A 17,478-nucleotide genomic window follows, 5' to 3' on the forward strand; every position below is an offset into this window, starting at 1 on the left:
GAGGGAAAACTGAGAAGCTCGGGGAGGAGTGCGCCCGCCCCCTTTGCCGCACATGCGCAGAAGCCCGAGCGCGACGCGGGAGCTGGTCCCGGCGGGTCCGCTGCCCCCGGGCTTGGCGGTGCACGTGTCCTCCAGGCGCCTGCTTTTGGCAGCCACGTCGCTTGTTTCCGCTTTGTTCTGGGGACGGTACCTTCTGGAGAGACAGGCGAGGCGGCGGGGAATTGTGAGACGCGGCGACCTCCCGCATCCTGCCCTCGGTGGGCCGAGGGCTGCGCCCCCTCGCGTCTTCCCGGGTCCCGGGGGTCGGAAGCGGTGCGCGGTGGCTAAACTCCTCCCGGGGCGGGGGCGGGGGCGGGGGCGCGTCCGCGTCCCAGAACGGGACGACCGTGCCCGTTAGAACGGCGCTAGCGCTTAGCGTTCACCGTGTGTCAGTACAGCGCTAAGTGTCACACGGGGGTCCCAGTTAAGCCCACACACAGCCTGATGAGGTACGTACCATCCTCTCTGTCTGTTGAGGAAAACAACCCGAGGAAGAAAAGTGAATGGCCAAGTGGTCGACCCAGAACTCGAGCCAATGCCGCCTGCTGCTGGAGGGCCAGGCTCTCGCCTGCGCGCTTACATAACGAATTTAATGTTTTTTGTAAGCCTGGTGCCTCTTCACTATTCGGAAATTTAAGCCATCAGAAATGACAAAAGCCAAAAAAAAAAAAAAAGAAGAAGAAGAAAAAAGAAAAATGACAGAAGCCAACATTTACTGAGCACTTCTGAGTCCTGTGCTTTGAGACCGTCTTTCTTGCCTTCCTGGGCCCTAGGCCGTAACTCCTCTCCTTTTCATCATGTTTCTTCCCTGGTGGATCTTCCTTATCAGCAAATACACAAGCTGTAATGCCTCCATCTCAAAAAATAATTCTGATCTTCCTTGACTCCAGCCAGCTACCACTCCATTTATTTGCTTACCTTGATCAGCAAAATTCCTGGGGGGGAAAAAAAAATGAAATGAGACTGGCTGTCTCTATTTTCTTACTTTTCATTCTAACACTTTTCCCACTTGGGATTTTGGTTCCCACAAGTCCAGTAAAATAGCTCTTCTCAACATCCCCTGTGAGTTCCATCTTGGAAAATCCTCACTTTTCTTGTATTATGTCAAAGTCGATCGCTCTCACTGAGTCTGGGTTGAAGTCTTGGAGTGCCACACCCTACTTACTTTCCTCTTCAGTTTCCTTGGCAGACTTCTAGTTTGCATCTTGTATTTTCATATTATTAAGTAATGTTCCAAGATAGTTTTGGGGGGATCAAGCAAGAACAAGCCCAGGACTCTCTGACACAGTTTGCAAATAGGAACTGGATCAATCTACAAAGTTCCATAGTATATAGGAAGGACCAAGAAATGAAGTTTTTATAAGTTAATCTCAAGGTTGTGGTAATTGAGACCTGGAGAATGGCTGAGATCAAGAAACAGAAAAGAGAAAAGCGGGCTTTGTTCAGGACTTTGGTGATTGTCCTAATCCACAGAAGAGAAGAAGAAGAAGGATACAACAACAATAGGAAAATTAGAAGAACCATCTGAGAAGTGATCAGGAAATTTAACTGTCAAGTGGTTGTGTTAATTAGACATAATATTGATGATTGTATCAGGCCGGTGGATTTGACCGTTCAATAGTAAGAATGACAAGTGGCAGCCTTTCTTGGCCCTACTATTTCTAACCAACTTCAATTCTTCATGAGCCCTATTGCTTTGTTCCTTTTCCCGTACTTGGAACAAAGTTGCGTCATCCCAATATTGTGGACATTTATTGGTTAACTGCCCAGAATCGATTCCATCATCCTTTTCCTGTCCAAAGCATTCTGATTATCCTTTAATAATTCATTTTTCTGTCCATTTTCAACCATGTGGACTGTTTAAAATTGGTCCTACCCTTCCGCTCTAAGGTACCCCATCACTCTGGTTATAGTAATTTGTTCAGAGATGGGCATGCAACTGAATCCAAGCCAGTGAAACAAAATGAGATATTCATCGAGACTGCTGGAAAAATGGATTTTGTTAACCCATTCTGTATGTAAATTTTGTAGCCCAGAACTGCCAACTGCCATCCTGGGCCTATGAAACTTAAGTTGGCTTGAAATAGATTCAACAGCAGAGGTGATAATTAGAGAGGTTGAAAAGAGTCTAGGTCATACTGTTTGTGCCCCTATGTATCAAGTCCTCTGACACTACAAATATCCCAGAAAAATAGTTTTTTTCAAATGGCTTAAGTTTTTGTTTTCTGTTACTTGTTACATGAAGGGTTTAACCAAGACACTCAATAATACTTGAGTCTGAGCTTGAGTGGACTAATTAACCTGTCAAGTTCCCAGTCTACATTTAGGATGCTATGAGACCAAAACTGGAAGTTGCTAACATCTAGAGATAGGATTTAGTGATGGCTCTGAGGAAAATGTACTGGTTGATCTAAAATGAAGACATCCTAAATGAAGGGGATTAGTGTATAGTATAGTAAAATAAGGATCCAAATAGTTTGTATGTAATTCCTTTCTTGTCACCACTTCACATTACCATTATGCCCCTGTTAAGCTGACTTCAGGTGATTTTAGCACCTAAGACAGAATTAGATGGAAGGTTTATATCAGTTATAGTTTTTACTTGCCAAAAATAGTACCTAATCTAGCTAAAGATATATATGTATATAAAAAGTACCAGTCCTAATTTTTGCAAGTATTTACAAGACTGTAGTTGCTACTTATGACATCCTATCTTCCAGTGCCCTTTATATATTTCTTTCACTTTCTGTCAGTATCTCAACTAATTGGGTTTCTTTATCCAGTACAGTGACCCAAATCTACACTGCTGAATAAAACATATTCACTAGTTATGATTTATATTACCCACTGTTCTGTTGGCCCAAATTTATTTGGTCAGACTCAAAGTGAGATAGGATAAAACTTAAGGTCTTGCTCTTTGAGAGCTTGAAACTATCACACCACTTTTCTCTCTCTCTCTCTTTGTGTGTGTGTGTGTGTTTGTGTGTGAATTCAGTGGAAAGAAGTGGTAACTGTCTTTATTCTTAATTCTGCAATTAGCTTAATGTATTTCTGAAAAAAAAAAAAAAAAAAACCAACCTGGGAGTATACACAGTAAAAGGAGAAATTGATGAGTCAGCACCCCCAAGTAAGCCACTGAATACACCTGTTCAATAATGCTTGCCTACAAACTACCTCTTGCCTATTGCCACTAGGTGACAGTCTTTACAAATATTTTATCTGAAAGAGTGTTACAGAAATTAGATTCTATTGGAAGTGATGGTTACCTTTGCAGTTTCACCTAGAAGATTAAGCAAACACATATTTGTTATAACCTACACTTCAGGTCACTTGAGTTCATAGTTATTCCTCATCTTGAACACTTTTCTCCTCCTACTACTTAGTTTATTCCTTCCTACAGGCTGAATTGTTTCTCTAAAATTTATATGTTAAAACCCTAACCTCCATTATGACTGTATTTGGAGATAGGGCTTTAGGAGGTAGTTACAGTTAAAAAAGGTCATAGGAGTAGGGCCCTAATCTGACAAGATTGGTGTCCTTAAAAGAAGAGGAAGATAAAGATCTCTCTTTCTGACTCTCTCTTTTTATCTCCCCATGCACCACAGAAGAAAGGCCGTGTGAGAAGGTGACATCTACAAATCAGAAAGAGAGTCCTCCCCAAGAACTGAATGCGCCAGCACCTTGAACTCGGACTTCCCAGCCATCAGATTTGTGAGAAATAAATTCTCTGGGTTTTTTAAAGTATTTTGTTATTGTAGCCTAGAGCAGATCCTCCATAGCAAGAAAGGCCCTATGACTAATGGTTAAGAATATAATACATGTTCTGGAGTCCATATCTGGGTTTGGTTGTAGGCTCTGTTACTCCCTGGTGTGTTACCTTTAACGGACTACTTATCCTTTCTAAGACTCAGTTTCCTCAAGTACAAAATGAGATAATCAATGTAGATAATTGGACAGATCATTGTGTTGTTTACGTGAACTAATACTTTTAAACACTTAGCATAATGTCAGTAATGTCAGCTGTTATTAAGAGCTTTGTCTTAGCTCAAGTGTCATTCCATCTGGGATAGAAAAGGATTCCCCTTTTCTGAATCCTTATCCTGGGGCATGACTTTTATGTATAGTCTATAGCACCTTGTGGTCATCCTTTGGAACCCTTACAATAGTTAGTTATAATTTGTGTAATTTATGTCTGCCTTCCTCACTAAACTAAGCTATTTGAGGCTAGAAAGGCCTATATATATTTTGCTCGCTGTGGTTTCTTGGCAAGTGTCAGTGCATGGGGGGGGGGGGGTGGCATCAAGGTGCTAAAGTCAAGTTTGATTAATGAATGAAAAATGATATTAATTTAAATGAGGAACCTGTAAACTCTCTTAGAGAGAACTGGGTCAAGTAACTTGTAAAAGTATTAGTATTCTTAATTCTGAATGAAAAATGTAGAAAACATATTAATTGTTTATGTGAAACAAATCAAGTGTCCCAGAGATAGTATCCCAAATGATCTCTGAAATTTTAATCACTTCATTTCCTTATGTAATGTGTCCCTCACTTGAACCAATATTTCTTCAAGAAAATTTATGTATTGATAAAATTTCTTTAATTCAAGCATTTTAAATTATACCAAGGAACCTAGCTAGTATAATATTCCTATTGGAGAGGCCTGTAAAAGAATTCTTGGCTGAAGGAAATGTTCACTTTTGTGTAAATGCAGAGTTGTATTAAATTCTTTTAAAGGATGATCCATACTTGATGAACTTAAAGTTTTAAAACTCACGTTTTCCTAATATCATGCCATGGATGGGTTTATATATTTACTGGAAAACAAAACATGTTGTCCTATTAACTTCCCTAAAATAGAAAATATTAAAAGGGATGTATAATTTCAGTACTTTTTAAACCCCTTTAAAAAGTCATTTTTATGACTTATGATTTTTATGACTGTCATTTATGAAATGACAACTAAGTAAGGTGTCCCAAAAGAATGATAATGAGAAATATGTTATTCATGTTCGAAAAGAAAAGTTTATGTTTTCAAAGTTTTCTCAAAATATGAGGCATAAGAAAGTATTTTGTGGGCTTTACATACCTTAGATAGTAGAAGCTCCCGGTTTCTTATCATGGTGATAAAATTCCAGGCAGCCTTCTTATGGGACATGAATCTTCCTTCAGTCACTGCCTTACCATTTTATTTGCCTCTGCATTATCAGGCAGGATGCTTGGGTTCTGGATTCATCACAAATGAACCCCATCAACTCCCCCATGACACACCACATGCTGGCAGTATTTGTCTACTTTTGATAAATTGGTCAGTCTTATGAAATACTTCTCTGAGCTGAAGTTCTGGAACTTGTCAGGTGTCCTCTCTGACACTCATGTCTTCCTTTGGCTCTCAGATTACGCAACCAGCTGGGGTAAAGCCCATATCCTCCCACAAAGCATGTTTCTTTGGAAATTCAGATCTATTGGCTTTTGGCACTAAAAAGTAATGTTCTTGCACTTTCTGTTAGATCTGTACTGAATAGTCTCTTGGGGGTGAGTAACCTTTTAAATGTTGGAGGAGTAACAATTCCAGGGATCAGTGTGCATTTAGCAATTTGTAAGAAAAACCAGAAGGAATACAGATGTGTTGTATATTGTATTTGTATATACTACAAATGTAGTCCTTTTGACTACAATTGAATATGGCAAGGCCTAATCTCTGTGCACAAAAAAAGTATGTCTTCTGAATTACATAGGCATGTAATCATTATTATTATATATGACTGAAGGCAGGAGTTCTGAAAGAGTCTTAGGTGACTGTTATCCTCCTACCTATGAAACTCCTGGCAAAGGGATTAATAGGTGTCCTATAAACAGAGTCAAAGTTCTTGAAAATAGCATCCCGTTCATAGGATTTGAATCTCCCAGCCATTTGGAAAAAATAGGTTAAAAAAAGTAACATCTAGTCTGTTCTTAAATATAGTTGGAAGGCCTGATTTCATTTCTACCCCCAGAAATAAGTAATGCTACTTTCATCCTAAGAAAGAGAGATACATATGTACATTTCAATTAATGGTTTCCAAACTTTGTTCTACATTAGAAACACCTTATATAGAACATTTTTAATGAGGAGCTTCTACAACTTTTGATGCTCGGGCTGTACCCAACACTAATTAAATTGGAATGTCTAGGGGTGGGTGCCAGGCATCAGTAATTTTTAAAGATCTCTGGTAAAATAGAATGTGCAGCAAAGTCTGGGAACCTAGGTTAACACAGTCGTGTACTCTCTCCTGCACTCCAGCCTTTCTTCATTGCCTCTTTAGCTCAATGGTTCTCGCTCTGACTGCGCATTAGAATCACAGGGCATAAAAAAAAAAAAAAAACATTCTGATCCATTTGGTCTAGGGCAGGGTATAAAGAATCATAAATATTTAGCTGTTCCCCAGTAACTGTAATGTGCAGCTATGGTGGAATCACTGGGCTAGCTGATTATATAAAGAGGTAAGTAGGATAAGGTGGGTCTTTTAGTCAATTTCCGGCAGTGAAGAGCTTTATACATTTTAAAATTATCATTCACTAGCTTTATTGAGTGAATTCTTTCTTCAATTCATTAGGCTATAAAGTCCAACCATTTTCCTGAATACACTGATGGTAGGATTGCCCAATAAAATACAAGACAGCAGGTTAAATTTGATTTCAGCTAAACAATGAATAATTTTTAGTAAAAGTATGTTCATGCAATATTTGGGATGTATAATTTTAAAAAGATTGTTTATTGGAAATCCAAATTTAACAGGTAGCCCGTATTTTTATTTTCTACTTTTGACAATGCCAAGTGTTGGGAAAGCACAGCTCATCTTTGGGAAAATAAGCAGCTGAATTCAGGGAGAGTTCTATCCTTCTAATCTTCAGGGTAATTGGCCTTTTAGCTCTTATCCCTTCTAGCTGTAGAGATGGTAGATAAAAGACAGGAGCATTTTTGGAATTAAAAACTTCATAAAATCATACAACAAGCTAATAAGACCAACATTTTCCTTTTGCTTAGGGTAGCACTGAGTGACCATCAGGGGAACAGCATAGGAGATGAGGGAGGGTCACTGTGCAAGAAAAGAGAACATGGAAGGGGGTAGAGATCTGAATCTTCAGTATAAGCTTCAGTTTCAGGAACCTCCGTTCTGCATGTGCTCTAAAGAGGATTGCCATTTTGAGCCTTTTCTATGACTTTCAAGTAGTTCCGAATTGTTTTTTTAAAAAATGATTATTTCTTCCTAATCTATCTGAATATCAGATCCTTGCTGCTTCAGCTGGAGTCAAGATAGTTTCCAGGTGAAACTATTTTCATGCTTACTGAGTCTGAACTAATGGAAAATACAGATTGTCCCTAGCAATCTTGTAAGAACCCCCTCATCTCATGAGGCTTCCCAAGCAGTCTGGATGCCTTCAGCCCCATCCTCTAAGGACTGTTCACCATAAGCTGATTCTTTAAATTTCCTTCGTCCCCACTATCCCAAATAGGCCTTGAACTGTAAATAAAAGTCATGGGTAGGTGTATTTCTTGGCCTATACACCTATACATTTCTTGGCTCTATACAATCAGCAGGCTCTATACAAAAGAAAAAGAAGCAAGATTTTACAGTAATTCCCAGAAAGCAGGTGTTGTAATGATTTAACCAAATTGGAGCCTGACATTTTGATGAACAACTCTTGAGCACCCCCTCCTAATTTCCTCCATGGAGGAGATAGACAAACAGGTAATATGTCAAATCCCTATTTGGCAGTCCAAGTTTTCTAATAGAAGGAGGTGAAACAGGTGAAGCACATTAACTTTTAACCTGTTACCACTGATTTTTTTTTTCACTAAATGTTAGATGTTTAAAAGGGAAATGCACGTTGGCAGAAAGGAGACAAGACAGGGTGATATGAAGGGGCTGAAAGCTGGCCTGCATCGTGGAACATATTTGCAAACCAGCTGGGCCCACTTTGTGCAGATGTTTTTAAGGGAACAAGAAGGAAGGGCTAGTGTTCTAATATTTGGCACATTAATGAAGCAGTGGAATATCTCTGATGCTGCTCCTTTCTGTGGCTGAAGATGGGGGTAGAGGATCAGAGGCTTTGGGATAAATTTATTATTCAAACTGAGTTCAACGAAATTGCATACATTAATAGTAAGGCTTTTTTCTAAGTCCACTTAAAAAAGGGTTAATTTATTTTTTAGGATGCTGACTCCAAAAACCAAAGAGCCTTATGTTTATTTGCCTATGGATCAAACAATCAAATCATCGTCAGATATTTTATTCATAGGTGGGCAAACATGTACCTAGTTGGAGATAATAGTTTCAAAATTGATCTTCTTGAGTTTAAATGTTGAGCATGTTTTAGGGCAATGTAGATTGAGTTTTCCTCCTCCCCAGATGGTTAACTTGGTCTTTCACTTTTTGCCTGAATGCTTCAGTAGCATGCCTATGCAGCATGAATTTCAGAAAATGGAGGAAATCCATTTTTCTATGTCAGTTGGATGTTTGCAAATTGGTGGCCCCTGTTTGGATTATACAATGAAGATAAAAGGGGGAAAAACCTCTTTGTGCCAAAATTAGAAACATGGGAGTTTATACACTCATACTCACATGTTCACATAGAAATTTGGGTTATCAGCTTCTCTTGAAAAACCAAAAGATTTGGTTACGCTGTGCCCACATTCCTCATGCCAATATCTTTGTATTTTCTGGGCATACATTTCCCGTTTTACCTGCCTGTCATTTTATCCTTGGGCTTATTCATTCAGTGAAATAGGTCATATATAAGGAGATATATTATTATGTAGGGTTCCTATATGTATTTGAATTTTCCATCCATGATATGAGGCTAGACTAGATTATATTATCACTCCAATGTCCTTCAAGCTGATTCTGTGATTCTTCTCTTTTATATAAATCGAGTTTTTGATATTGTTGGAGATTATCTGATACTTTGCCTGAGTAAAGAACTTGACTATAGCTCTAAAAATCTTTTCTGTCCTATTTCAATTTAGTCTGCTAAAAGTCTTTTCTGTCCTATTTCAATTTAGTCTGCTAAAAGCGTGGATGAATTTATGACTAAGAGAATGACTCTTTAGTTGATTTTCTTCTTTGGCTGTGTTTTCATTGATGAGAATTAAAGTGATCATCTGGATAAGCTTATTTAGAAATGAAGACCAGAAATTAGTAATTTGAATATTTAAAAGGGATAGCCTATGCAGGTAAAATGTAGCAAAGAAATGCTCAACCCCTGACTCAACCTAATATCAGACAACTTAAGAATGGACCTTAAGGATAAAATCTGGCCCCTTTGCTTTACAGATAAAACTAAATTTAAGAGAAGTAAAGCCATTTGTTCTTAATCACACTATAGGTTTGTGTCAGAGTTGGGGCCCAAACCGTATCTTTTAACTTTAACCAAAGCCAGTGTTATTTCTCTTATCCTTAATTGCTTCTAATTATATAGGTATATAGGTTTCAGGTTTACTTCTCACTTTTCATTGTTATTTATTCCAATAGCAATATTTATAATAAAAATTATTTTAAGTTTGTTATATAATTATCAGAATTATTTATGATGAAATTATAAAACATTTCATAGGTACTTTTCTTGAAAATACGAAAATGACCCTTAATAATGAAAAATTTATAATTTATATTTTAAGTTAAAAAGTCTTACAAATAATAGGAAATGCTAACAGTAGTTGTCTTTGCTTAAATTTAGATGGCTTCCCCTACTTCTTTCCTTGTTATTTTCTTTTTGTCCAAATTTTGCATAATGAATCTATACCATTATTATAATTGTTAGAATTTTAAAAGTTATATAAAAGAAACAAAGGCAAATCCAGCCTAATAAAGACATTTATGTGAAGTTAAAATGTTCTCACACCTCATTCATTCCTATGAGTGGGATGTAGAGACCATTTCCTGTGACTCAAATATGCACACACAAAAAGAAAGGATTTGACACTTTCCCACAGTGTAAGAAAAATGTCTGGTGGCCATGATTGCAAAGGGGATGTGCTGAGGGTTGCGACCTAGAGCACATTCCAGGCGGAGTAACACAGACTTTAAAATTGAAATCCAACCGTTTCAACTCTCTGTTATGACCCCTTTACAGTATTTGGCTAATTGATTAACCCAGTCTTCTAGTATGACTTTAAAAGTGTTTTTTTTTTTTTTTTTTTAATTCTGAAAGCTAAGGAGAATTCAAATTTTGATTTACCCTTTGTCTAGTGTTAGGAAATTTAAAGGAAAGTTTGCACCCAACGTCTCTCCCAAAGGCTACTGCAACAGCTGTATGGTTACCAGGGGAAGAGTTTACTTGGATGGAGAGAGAAAATACGCCTTTATAAATAATGTGTTTTTATGACTCCTGTTCCTGGGAAACCATACATACAATGCACCTATGAATATTGGAGGTCAAGCTCTGACTGTGTTTTTATTAAATATTTGACTATTTTATGTTTTTTTTGTAATCACTAAGTTTGAGATCTGGGTGAGTGATTAAGGAGTTTGTAAGGAGCTTGCCACTGTCTTCTCCCTGTCTTTCTTTCTCTTTCTATCCCTTCCTCCCTCTCTTCTTCTCTCCTTACTTTCACCTCCCTCTCCTTCTGTCTCTCTCTGTGTCTTTTGAAAATACCAAGTTTTAAGATAAGGATCACTCTACTTTCTTATGCTTCTTACTTTTGTTTTTTTAAGAAGATGAAACATCAGGGAATATTGCATAGCTCAGTATTGATTGACCAATTACTGTCCTCAGTCTTTAATGTCCTTTCTACAAAGATGGGTTGCTTGGGAGAAGAGTATTGATAAATGGATCCAATGTTTTTTGTCTGTTTCCTAACAAGGCATCATTTTACTTACTTTTCCTTTATTACGGGAAGGGACACAAACCCATCTTACAATAGATGGGGTATTTTTTAAGACCCCAGAGAGTCTCAATAAAATATTGCATCAAGTTTTTCTACCAGCAGTTAACTCCTTTTCTAAAATTTTGATATGTTTCTAGGTAAGTCATAACTTCTCTTAATATCTAAATCAGCACTAACATAACACACATCCCTAATCTGCAATTTACATCTATAAACCTTCTTGAAATGGTTGGGATATGGTGCTGCTGTTGCTGCTTATAGAGTTAGACAGAAGAGCCCTATGGCAAGACTAGTGACACTTCACATGACATAGGCATGACATTTCTTCCTGCCTGTTTTCTCACTAAGTATTTTGGTAAATTGCATGTTCTCTTTCAGGATCAGGATTGATGAGCTCTGGCTTCAGGCTGGGACACATTGGCAGGAGAATACTTATAAACTAACTGACAAAAAGCACCTTAATTTAGAAGGAAGAATAAATCCCAGGCTGTTCCATGCGGTTCTCAGGTGATTCCTGGAAACAAACTTTCATTGTCAAAACTTCCTCTCATTCATGAGTTCCTGCTTCTCACCCTACAATGACATAGGTATAAAATAAAACACATTTATAGTTGCAGATGTTGGTAAAGAAAATTCCAAAGAGGAAACTTTAAAATACCTTTAAAAATAACTTTCCAAAAATAATTGTTGGTTTAAAATGCTAAAGTTGGAGATTGAGTAAATTTTTCATATTGCCTTACAGTTTATGAAGCACTTACAGATAGATTACATTGTTTAGTAGTAGAATGTAAGACAGTTTTCCCAGTAGGAAATGGGTTGTGTAATTTAGTCAGATCCCTGAGTGAATGTGACATATTAATATTCACACAATGTGCAAAGTTGGGAAGGAGAAACCTGGACAGGCAGTTGACTGAACATGACTGGGGAAGCACCCAGCTCTGAGAGCCCCAGCTGGCCACTGTAGAAAGGGTAAGTCCTGCCAGTGGAGACAGACTAATCTTGGTTCTTTTTTTTTTTTTAAGATTTTATTTATTTATTCATGAAAGACACACACACACACACACACACACACACACACAGAAGAGATCGAGAGAGAGAGGCCGAGACATAGGCAGAGGGAGAAGCAGGCTCCACTCGGGGAGCCCGACAGGGGACTTGATCCTGTGACTCCAGGATCACGCCCTGAGCTGAAAGCAGACCCTCAACTGCTAAGCCACCCAGGCGTCCTTAATTCTGGTTCTAATCACTACTTTACTTCTTTATAGAGAATAGTCTAAGAGTGGGGGCTTTGGAGACATTTCTTGGATCCAAATCCTGTGTTCACTACTTATTCTGTGACCCTGTTCATCCTCTTGGTATTTCTGTATTCCCATCACAGAATGGGGACAATAATACCATGTAGTACATAGTGTTGAGAGGATTAAATGAGATACGATATGCATTATTATTAGAAAGGTGCTGACACATTGTATATCTTTAGTAAAAATGAACCACTGTTAATAAATATATAACTTTAGCAAAGGCCAGTCACATGACTGCTCCCTGTCTCAATATCCCTATATATAAAAGGGGAGAAGATAATTACTGTAAGGATTAATTTAAAGTGTGTATTTTGTTAATTTAATTTTAATCTTTTTATTAAAAATATTGCAAACATACACAAAAGTAGAGACTAATGTGACCTTTGTTCCTGGTTCTTCATGTAAGGAGCTTGGAAGTTGCCTCTGCTCTAACAAGTAAAAAGCCAAGCTAACTAGAGAAATAACAACTCTTCTAGGATATGTAAGAAAGGAGAGGATACAGGGCAAACCACTGTCCTCAAGATTAGAGAGACAGAGAGATTAATACAGGGGAGGCATGATTTCCTGGAACAGAGACTTATAAGCAGGTACCATTGAGGCAACAAGTGCTACATAGGAAAACTGAAACCATAATTGCCAAATTGCTGGAGGCTGAGTGTAGACAAATCTCAGAGTTAAAAATTCGAAGGGGATCCAGGCATAAGGGGACTCCCTGTAATATTGTGAGATTTACCTCTAGGAGTTTAACCAGGTTCCCACAGTAAATATGGGAGAAAAATCCTATCACGCTTCTAGCAAGCAGGGGTGGGAAACGAACCACTTTGAAATATGCCAGAGCACTCTGTTCTTAATAAGACCTGGCATCAGGAGCAGGTAGTTAACCAGAGCCCAACCTGGCAAGATATTATCATAGCTTAACTCACCTGGGGAAGGGAACTAACCAATTTCATCTGGCTCCAGCCACCCTGTGCCAACTAATGGGGGAGAAAAAAACTGAGAAACACTTGTGAAGTTCACAGTCCAGAGACACACAGGCTCACTAAAAGGCAAACCTGATCACAGAACTACAGTGCATCTTTCCCAGCTCCTATCACATTACTAAAGATCTGTTTACAGCAGTACCTTTAACCCAGAACATATATATATATATATATATATATATATATATATATATATATGTTTGAAGAGACAGAGCAAGACATGGCAGGGCTGTTGGAATTATCAGACTGAGAATTTAAAACAACTATGATTAATATGCTAAGGGCTCTCATGGATAAAGTAGACAGCATGCAAGAACAGATGGGCAATGTAAGCAGAAATATGGAAGTCCAAAGAAAGAACCAAAAAGAACTGCTAGGGAGACCAATATAAATAACTACATGTGCCCATCATCAAGCTTTAACAATGATTACTTTTTGCCATTTTTGTTTCAACTATTATCCCATCAATTTTTTTTCTGGGGCTTTTTGAGTAAATTGCAGACATCTTATTTTAACCATGAATTCTTCAGCATGCAGATGTAGTAGATTGTTTCCAAGATGGCCACAATGATTCTTCTATGTACAATGTGACTTTGCAATGTGACTTGTGTCTCCCATTAGGAAGTGGAGTCTAGGGGAGCCCGGGTGGCTCAGCAGTTTAGTGCCGCCTCCAGCCCCAGGACCTGATCCTGGAGACCTGGGATCGAGTCCCACGTCGGGCTCCCTGCATGGAGCCTGCTTCTCCCTCTGCCTGTGTCTCTGCCTCTCTCTCTCTCTCTCTCTCTCTCTCTCTGTGTCTCATGAATAAATAAAAATCTTTAAAAAAAAAAAAAAAAAGGGAAGTGGAGTCTGTTTCCAGTCTTGTGAGCTGCCTTGACTAATGAATGTGGCAAAAGTGATATTGTGGCATTCCAGACCTCCAAAAATTGTCCATCTCAGCCCAATCCAAGTTGCTGACCTCACAGAATCATGAGTAAACAACACTACTAAGTTTTGGGTAGTTTATTATGCAGCAATAGATACCTTACACAGTGATGTGTTTTTAAAAATGCCTAACACAGGTCTTCATATGTAACAAATATGAAGCTTTTACCATCTCGTCCAGGAGACTGAACTCACAAGGTTTGAGACATTTTATAACACTGAGGGAGTTTTTCAGTGTGCTAAGGTTAGTGTGGAAATAGTATTCCAAGGCATTAATCCTAACTAAGATAAGCCTTCTATGGCTGAATTAGATATTTCAGCTTAAGGTCCAAGAGATGCTGATCTTTGACCCAAGCTTTATTAGGTCACAGTCTCCTTTTAATATCTAATGAAGTCTATAGAACTTCTTCCTATAAAAGTATACTTGTGTACATAGAACACCTTGCATGCACATGTGCAGTGTATGTGTGCACATGCACGTAAGTTTGCTGACATCACAGGGGCTCTTGGGCCAATCATCTTGAGTGAGCACTAAATTCTCATAACTACATAGTCAATGATAACTGCCAAACAACTGTTTATGACTATTTCTAAGCATTTGCTTCCATTGTGATTGCTGTTGCAGCTACTGGTGAATGAAGAGGAACTATTGGTATGAGTCTGGCTGGAATTCAGATTTAGAGTCTAAAAGCTTATTGACCAATACTTGGTTTAACCAGTTATTTCAAGACCCATCACAGCTTTTACTTCATTCTTCTCATCCCTAACCAAACCTTCCTTTAGCTCAAAGTCTGGGTGATAGAATGCTCAGGTAGTTGGCAGCTCCCCAGAAGAGTCTCAGCAGCTGAACTTTACCATGCTGCTGGCACTATCCCATGTGCTGGACACTTCCATATTATTTTGCTGTGCATTTCTTTTTTTAAAATTTTTTATTTATTTATGATAGTCACACACGGAGAGAGAGAGAGAGAGAGAGAGGGAGAGACACAGGCAGAGGGAGAAGCAGGCTCCATGCACTGGGAGCCCGACGTGGGATTCGATCCCGGGTCTCCAGGATCGCGCCCTGGGCCAAAGGCAGGCGGCAAACCGCTGCGCCACCCAGGGATCCCTTGCTGTGCATTTCTTAAAGATTGTAGTTGATCATTTATTAGGCTTGCACAGACTGTTATTGCCTTGGTTCACATTTTACACTGCTTAATTGTTACGTCTGCTATGTACATACACTGGTGTGTTCAAGATATTATTGACGGAGATGGCCAGCTCTTTGACCGTTGAGTCCATCTCTTGCTAATAGTCCATAGTGTCCAGTATTCTCCAGAAATAGGCAGTGCTGGATGGAAGCAAGAGTATGCTGAAGACTAGAGAGCCAGCCCCAAACTGAGAAATTGTAATACCTCTAAGATCAAAATTAAAATGATTTTATTGTCTGTAAAAAAGATAAAGGTGTTGATTAATAGTAAATATAAAGTAGTATTCACTCCATGTTAATTATCACTCCTCTTTATTCTTTGTAGTAGCACTTACCACTTTGCATAACAATACGCATTTATTTGTTTATTCTTTGCTTTCCTGCATTTTAATGCAAGCTTTATTAGAACGTGGACTTTGTTATATTGCTAGCACAATGACTGGCATATAGTAGGTGCTCAGTAATTATTTTAAATCTCTTTTAAATAAGTAGGTGAATAATTAGATGAACTAATGTTAGTAAACTGGCATCTCCCAAAGTTCTTCCAACATTCTGTGTGTAAGCATTCTCTGGGGAGGGCTTTAAAAGATACAACTGTCCATTCTATATTTTGAGGGACTCATCATTAGCATGAGAACTAAACTACAGAATCAAATATTTAAGCTCTCCAAGTTATACTGAGGCAGGTGGTCCTAGAAAAGGGTTTTTGAAAAGCTGCCTCAAGCAATTTATTTTCCCTCCAAAGATGTATGCCAGGAATATTTGGCAAAACACTGGAGTCCCATCCTTTGTCCCTAGCAGTTTGAGTCAAATAAAAATATAATAAACATTTTAAAACAATCAAATAGTAATTCAGTAACTCATTGTCATTTAAAATAATTTTTCTGTTTTCCTCCCATTTTTTTTTTCACTATATCTTTGGGATTTTTTGTTTGTTTTTTATTTAAGTAAAGTTAGACAGTGTTGTTGTAAAATTCTTTTTTTAAAAAAAAATTCTAGTGTAGTTGACATACAGTGTTATAGTAGTTTCAGGTGTACCATATAGTGATTCAACAATTCTATACTTACTCAATGCTCATCACAATAAGTGTACTCTTAATCCCCATCACCTATTTCCCCTATCTCCTGGCCCATCTACCCTCTGGTAACCATTAGTTTGTTCACTATATTTAAGAGTCTGGGTTTTTGTTTGTCTCTTTTTTTTTGTTTTGTTTTGTTTCTTAAATTCCACATATGAGTGAAAGCATACGGTATTTGTCTTTCTCTGACTGACTTATTTCATTTAGCATTATACACTCTAGATCCATCTTTGTTGTGCAAATGGCAAGACTTCATTCTTTTTTATGGCTGAATAATATTCCATTGTGCATGTACAATACATCTTCTTTATCCATTCATCTATTTATAGACAATTGGGTTGCTGCCATATTTTGGCTATTGTAAATAATGCTGCAGTAAGCACAGGGGGCATATATCCCTTCAAGATAGTGTTTTCATTTTCTTTGAGTAAGTACTCAATAGTTGAATTACTGGATCATATGGTAATTCTATTTTTAATTTTTTGAATAACCTTCATACTATTTTCTATAGTAACAACACCAGTTTGCATTCCCACCAGCAGTTCCTTTTCCTCCACATCCCTGCCAACACTTGTTTCTTGTGTTTTTTATTTATTTTTATAAGTGTTTTTGACATATACATCTCAGAAAGGCTGAAAATTACTCCTGACTATACGTTATTTTCAACCTGAGAAAAATTTGGTAGCAGTCATCAAGAATCTAAAGAGAGGGCAGCCCCAGTGGCATGGCAGTTTTGTGCCACCTGCAGCCTGGGTTGTGATCATGGAGACGCGGGATCAAGTCCCACGTTGGGCTCCCTGCATGGAGCCTGCTTCTCCCTCTGCCTGTGTCTCTGCCTCTCTCTCTGTGTGTGTCTCTATGAGTAAATAAATAAAATCTTTTTAAAAAATTCTAAAAAAAAAAAAAAAAGAATGTTTGGAAAATGGACAAACTCACTTTTGGCATTGGAGTCTTTCGATTTAAAGAGTATATAGGTCAACTACTAGCACCTATAATTTAAAAATAAGTTAAGCTTCAAAGAGTATAATCAAGTAATTAATTTTTAAAAAGTAATATGAATAGTTAAAAGCTTTTTTCATTTTTTTGCTGATAAAATAAA

At 38.0% G+C, this 17,478-nt stretch overlaps 2 long non-coding RNA genes across 6 annotated transcripts in view; one reads left to right on the top strand and one right to left on the bottom strand.

Moving 5' to 3' along the window:
• Positions 1–18: 18 nt before the first annotated feature.
• LOC140632312 (uncharacterized) lies at positions 19–15,095 on the top strand. Of its 2 annotated transcripts, none has more exons than XR_012029832.1 (3): positions 19–257; positions 3,645–3,750; positions 11,285–15,095. It is a non-coding gene; the product is annotated as an uncharacterized lncRNA (long non-coding RNA). The 2 variants fall into 2 exon arrangements; XR_012029833.1 differs by lacking the exon at positions 19–257 and adding an exon at positions 327–488.
• Positions 750–17,478, bottom strand: part of LOC140632310 (uncharacterized) — a 29,487-nt gene continuing 12,758 nt past the window's right edge. The window contains exons 4-6 of one of the 4 annotated variants that reach the window (XR_012029831.1): positions 11,364–11,479; positions 5,126–5,262; positions 750–974 (exon numbers count right to left, since the gene is read on the bottom strand). This is a non-coding gene — a long non-coding RNA (uncharacterized lncRNA). The other 3 variants (XR_012029829.1, XR_012029828.1, XR_012029830.1) reach the window with 3 other exon arrangements.

The sequence above is a fragment of the Canis lupus genome, chromosome 4 (genome assembly GCF_048164855.1).
Source record: "Canis lupus baileyi chromosome 4, mCanLup2.hap1, whole genome shotgun sequence".
Taxonomy (NCBI): domain Eukaryota; kingdom Metazoa; phylum Chordata; class Mammalia; order Carnivora; family Canidae; genus Canis; species Canis lupus.